This window comes from Vicia villosa, unplaced genomic scaffold, assembly GCF_029867415.1.
Source record: "Vicia villosa cultivar HV-30 ecotype Madison, WI unplaced genomic scaffold, Vvil1.0 ctg.000775F_1_1, whole genome shotgun sequence".
NCBI lineage: Eukaryota > Viridiplantae > Streptophyta > Magnoliopsida > Fabales > Fabaceae > Vicia > Vicia villosa.
Window position 1 is genome coordinate 589862 of NW_026705347.1, and position 6120 is coordinate 595981.

Here is a 6120-nt window from a genome sequence, read left to right on the forward strand (position 1 = left end):
CATAGTGAAAAAAAATTTTAAATAACAAGGTTTAAAAAAAAAATTACCAAAAAAACAAGTTTTTCAAAAAATTTACCAAAGTGTCTAGGTTTTGAAGACCCCCTAGAGTATGCGCCAAATGAATTGGCGCATTAGTATAAAAATTAGGAGTATGCGCCATATGGTTTGGCGCAAATGTGAATTTTTTTTTTTTTTTTTTTTTACTTTTCAACATTTAAGCCAAATGGATTGGCTAACTCAAAAAATTTTATACTAATGCGTCAAATGGTTTGGCGCATACTCTGGGGGTCCTGCAAAACCTAGACATTTTGGTAAATTTTATGAAAACCTTGTTTTTTATGTAATTTTTTTTATAAACATTGTTATTTAAATTTTTTCATCACACATAGTCACATGTATTTGATGCCTTTACCATAGGAGTACTTTTTAATTCGAGGGATTTAATTGGCAAACATGTTTTATAGAATCAATAAATAAATTCAATGTTTAACCCATAGTTAATTGATCTATGGTAATTGGTAAATCAATGTTTTTTAAAATTTATAATACTACATCCTTGTATTTTTGGATTCATAGAATCTTATGGAATGAAATAGAACTATATATATATATATATATATATATATATATATATATATATATATATATATATATATATATATATATATATATATATATATATATATATATATATATATATATATATATATATATATATATGGAGCATATCAAGTGAGAGCATTTTTAAATAAGAGATGAGAGGAAGAAATATCAATCATTGGATTCATCAAGAGAGAGAATGTTAATACATTAATGAGGTTATTACATTCTCTCTCTTGATGAATCTAATGGTTGATATTTCTTCCTCTCATCTCTCATTTAAAAATGCTCTCACTTGATATGCCATATATATATATATATATATATATATATATATATATATATATATATATGGCATATCATATGAGAATGACATATTTATATGAGAATGTGAGAATGAATCTGAACCATTGGATTTTAAAATAAATGGTGGAGATTATGAGTGAATCTTTTTTCTCTCGCTCCTGTATCTTGAAATAAATGAAGTAGGAGAGAGAAAAAAAAGATTCACCCATAATCTCCACCATTTATTTTAAAATCCAATGGTTCAGATTCATTCTCATATTCTCATATAAATATGTCATTCTTGAAGGATAGAAAAACACTTAGAAAGGGGGGGTTTGAATAAGTGTAGCTTTAAAAACTTGACAGATAAAAATAAATTGCACAGTTATTTTTATCCTGGTTCGTTGTTAACTAAACTACTCCAGTCCACCCCCGCAGAGATGATTTACCTCAACTGAGGATTTAATCCACTAATCGCACGGATTACAATGGTTCTCCACTTAGTCAGCAACTAAGTCTTCCAGAGTCTTCTGATCACACACTGATCACTCCAGGAACAACTGCTTAGATACCCTCTAAGACTTTTCTAGAGTATACTGATCCACACGATCACTCTAGTTACAACCTGCTTAGATAACCTCTAAGACTTCCTAGAGTATTCTGATCCACACGATCACTCTAGTTCCTTACAACTTAATGTAATCAATTCTAAGAGTATTACAAATGCTTCTTAAAAGCGATAATCACAAACTGTGATATTTCTCTTAACGTTTAAGCTTAATCTCACTAATATATTACAACAGCAATGTAGTGAGCTTTGATGAAGATGAAGATTCTGAGCTTTGAATTTGAACAGCGTTTCAGCAAGTTTAATATGAGTTGTTTTGGTGCAGAATCGTTAACCTTGCTTCTCATCAGAACTTCATATTTATAGGCGTTGGAGAAGATGACCGTTGAGTGCATTTAATGCTTTGCGTGTTCCGTACAGCATCGCATTTAATGTTATACGCTTTTGTCAACTACCTCGAGCCTTGTTCACGCTGTGTCTACTGACGTAGCCTTAAGTAGCTTTTAACGTTCCTTTTGTCAGTCAGCGTAGCTTGCCACTTGTACTTTCTTCTGATCTGATGTTTGTGAATACAACGTTTGAATATCATCAGAGTCAAACAGCTTGGTGCATAGCATCTTCTGATCTTCTGACCTTGAAGTGCTTCTGAGCGTGATACCATCAGAACTTCAGTGCTTCTGTTCTCTTGTTCTTCTGATGCTTCCATAGACCCATGTTCTGATTCTGCTTCGACCATCTTCTGATGTCTTGCCAGACCATGTTCTGATGTTGCATGCTGAACCCTTTGAGACAAAGCTTCTGAGCGCTGAATTATGCATACTCTTTATATATTTCCTGAAAAGGAAATTGCATTGGATTAGAGTACCATATTATCTTAAGCAAAATTCATATTATTGTTATCATCAAAACTAAGATAATTGATCAGAACAAATCTTGTTCTAACAATCTCCCCCTTTTTGATGATGACAAAAACATATATAAATGATATGAATTTGCGATCAGAAAGAACAGACGGCAAAAGACAAATTACACAGCTATATCATAAGCATATGAATATGTCTCCCCCTGAGATTAATAATCTCCCCCTGAGATAAATAATCTCCCCCTGAAATAAATACTCGAAGAACTTTAATAAAAGACTTCCCTAATTATTTCGGTAGAGACAATCATATAAGCTTCTGTCTTCAGAGAATTCATAGCTTCTGACTTCTGCTTCCATTGGACAGCTTCAGAACTAGAATTTCCTTAGATCCCTAGAACACTCACAGCTTCTGATTCCTGCTTCCATCTAGGACAGCTTCAGAACTTGAATTTCTTTGATCTTCTGAACATTCACAGCTTCTGATTTCTGCTTCCATTCAGGACAGCTTCAGAACTTGAATTTCTTTGATCTTCAGAATATTCACAGCTTTCTGATTTCTGCTTCCATCTAGGACAGCTTCAGAACTTGAGTTTTCTGGATCTTTAGAACATTCACAGCTTTGAATTTCTGCTTCCCTCGGATAGCTTCAGAGCTTTGAATTTCTACCAACATCACTTCATGCTAGATTTGTATCAGAACATTGTTGAATGTACCAGAGCATCATCAGAGCATCTCTACATCCTGAAATGTTACAGAACAAAAACTAAACGACAAAAGTCAGCATGAACGAGTCAGAACATAAAATGTATTTTTGAACACATGATATGTATCAGAGCCATATAGGCTAAAATAATGTATCAGAGCAAATAGAATTTTGTCAAAGCAAATAGACAGATATGGATTAAATTCTATTTTCAGTGCTTCTGATTTCTGAAGCTTGATAGCACTCAGCTTGCTTCAGTTTCCATGAGTTTATTCTTTTTACAGAATAACACTTCTTATGGTTTTGCTTCTGTGTTTGCTTTGAAGATTCTCTTCACTGCTTTATACCTGCAAAACACTTAAACCATATAGAACTTGCAGTTCTTATTAGTAAATGTGTGGGAGCTTTACCCAGCAACTGATAGATTAATCAAATCATTTATCATTTATCTTCTCCCCCTTTTTGTCATATCATCAAAAAGCAAAAAAGATTCAGAGACAAACAAAACGAAACACACGGAGGAAGAAGATGATTTCATTGAAGTTCAAACAGCAGGTACAGAAGTACATGAAGATAAGAAAGATCAGATGCACAAAGACAGATGCAACGAAAAGAAAGAAACAACACAGACTCAATCTAAGATGGCCCTAGTCTTGACAAGATCTTGGTCAGCATCTCTTGAACCTTATTGTTGTGTCCTTCTTGCCTCACCATGAAAGCGCTATACTCAGCATTGAGTGAGCTTTGCTCATCCTGTCTCTTCTGAATTTCTTCCAGAGTCCTTGCAAGACGAGAAGATTCATCAGAAGAAGCTTCACAGCTTCTATCCACAGGGATGACATGTTGATCTGCAGCTTCCATAGATAGATCATTTGCAGGGATTTCCTCAACAGGATCTGATTCAGCAACATGATCTTCAGCATCTGCTTCTTGCATAGAAGCATCTCCATATTCTGCAGCAGGAATTTCCGAGTCTCCATTTTCAAGTGCCTGAAGAATGGCAGCTAGATTCCTGGGAGCAGAAGGACCTTCAACTTCTGGTGGGTCAACAACTTCTGGAATGACCAAGCTTGGGTCTTCCTTAGATGGGTTTTCCCTCAGAAAGTCAAAGAGAGTCTTGAAATCCCCAAGTAGAACAGGATATTGAGGTATCCAGACCACGATCTCCCTGCAAGGATTGGCTTCCAATGCAGCAGCGAGTCTTGCTACTTCCAATTCATCCACAAAGGGCTTCTCCTCAGCAGCAACACAATTTCTGAGAGGATGGTAGTATATACCATTATCTTCCTCCAGAAGGTAACCAGGGTAACCAGGGGCAGCAGCCACTAGTCTTTTCTGTACTCCCATTGCTTCTACTTGAAAATCCTTGCGAAATCTTCTCCAGAGATTTCTTGTAGAAACATCATCTAGACCATTTAGAAATGCATCCTTCAGAAGGTCTAGACTGCTAATCACCTCATGTCTGAAAAGTTCCAGGTAGGTATAGGGTTCAGGTTCAGGCGGATTGAAGGTGAATTTGTAGTCAGGGTAGAGAAGACAGTAAGGTTTGGATTTTCTGGTAGGTAAGGGATGGGATATAGAAGGTGGAGGTACGGTGGATGAGGAAGAAGGGATATCTGAGAGAATGATTGATGAGGATGGAATATCAGAAATGATAGATTGAGACGAGGATGGAGTGTTTGTAAAGGGAATTGGTGAGAAAGATTTATCAGAAGGAGTTGGGGGAAGAATACTTAAAGGTGTGGGGTTTAGAATGGGAGAGGAGAAGGATGATGGAGAAGGATTTGGTAAGGTGAAGTTTACTTTTGGTTCAGAGGGAGGTGATTGGGGAGAGGGTTTAGGGACAGAAGGAGGTGGAGTAAAAACCTTTCTGGAGATTTGTACAGAAGAAGAAGATCTGGTTCTGCGAAAGGAATCTCTGATCCTTTTATCTCTTCGTTCTTCAGAGTCCACCTTGTCAGGATCATAGGTGACCCTCAACTTCTTGGCTTTCTCAGCCTCATCTTTTTGGGCTTTTCTTTTTAGCCTAGCCTTTAGTTCCTTCTGATCCTTCTTAAGAAGATCAGCCTTGGACGGAAGTACTCTGCCACGGATCCAAGCAGGATCAATATCTGATTGCTTCCTAACACAATCTTCCAGGTAAGACTTGACAACCTGATGCAGTTCTTCTTGAAACACGGAGGCAAAACCTTCAACAGCAACTCTTCTTGAGAGAATGTCAGGAAAGCTTGGGCACACAGAAGGTACATTTTGAATGAGTTCTAATCTGAACAAATCCACACCATTAAAAATGGGACCTTGAACTACTCCAAGCAAATGGGATGCATTGAGTTTTCTGATGGAGTCCAGCACTTTGCTTTCAGTAAGAATGTCTGAAATCATTCTTCCAAACGGAATAGTCGTTCTTGAAAGATGAGGGTACTTCGCCCTTTCCTCTTCTCTTGACTCAAGGATTGAAGTCTTTAGATTCTCAAACAGAATGTGAGAAATGTTGATCTCAGTCTTTTTGCCAATGCAGAAAAGAGTGTGCTTGTGATCTGGACTGATGTAAGAAGAGGAGAGCATTCTTTTTCTGTGGTGAAGAGAACCCAGAATAATCTCAGCCCATACTCTATAAAATGGCTTCAAGGTGCCTGTGTTATTCGAGTCAATCCCAGAAGTCTGAGAGATTTGTTTTTCAACTATCGACCAATCAACAGATGTATGTCGAAAACCAGACCAACCTTCTTCATCATTCAGATTGTATAGCTTTCTGATCAGTTTCTCAGAGATAACCACTTCATGCCCTAGCACGAATGAAATGATGGCCGTTGGGGTAACCGTTGCATGTACCCAGAAATCCTTCACAAGATCAGGATAAATTGGACCAACCAATCTATTTAGGTACTTGGACCATCCTTGCTCAAGGATTCTTGCATCACACTTAAAGCCATTCGCTTTAAGATTGTTTAAGTCCACAGCAGTTTCACATAAAACCTCCAAGTCCTTCGTGGGTATCAAGCAAGTTTTCAAAGGAGCATATTCATAATTTCGCCGAAGGATTTGTGAAGAAGTAAGTCTTTCTTTTGAGGAAGAAGAACAAGAGGAAGAGTCCATGATGAT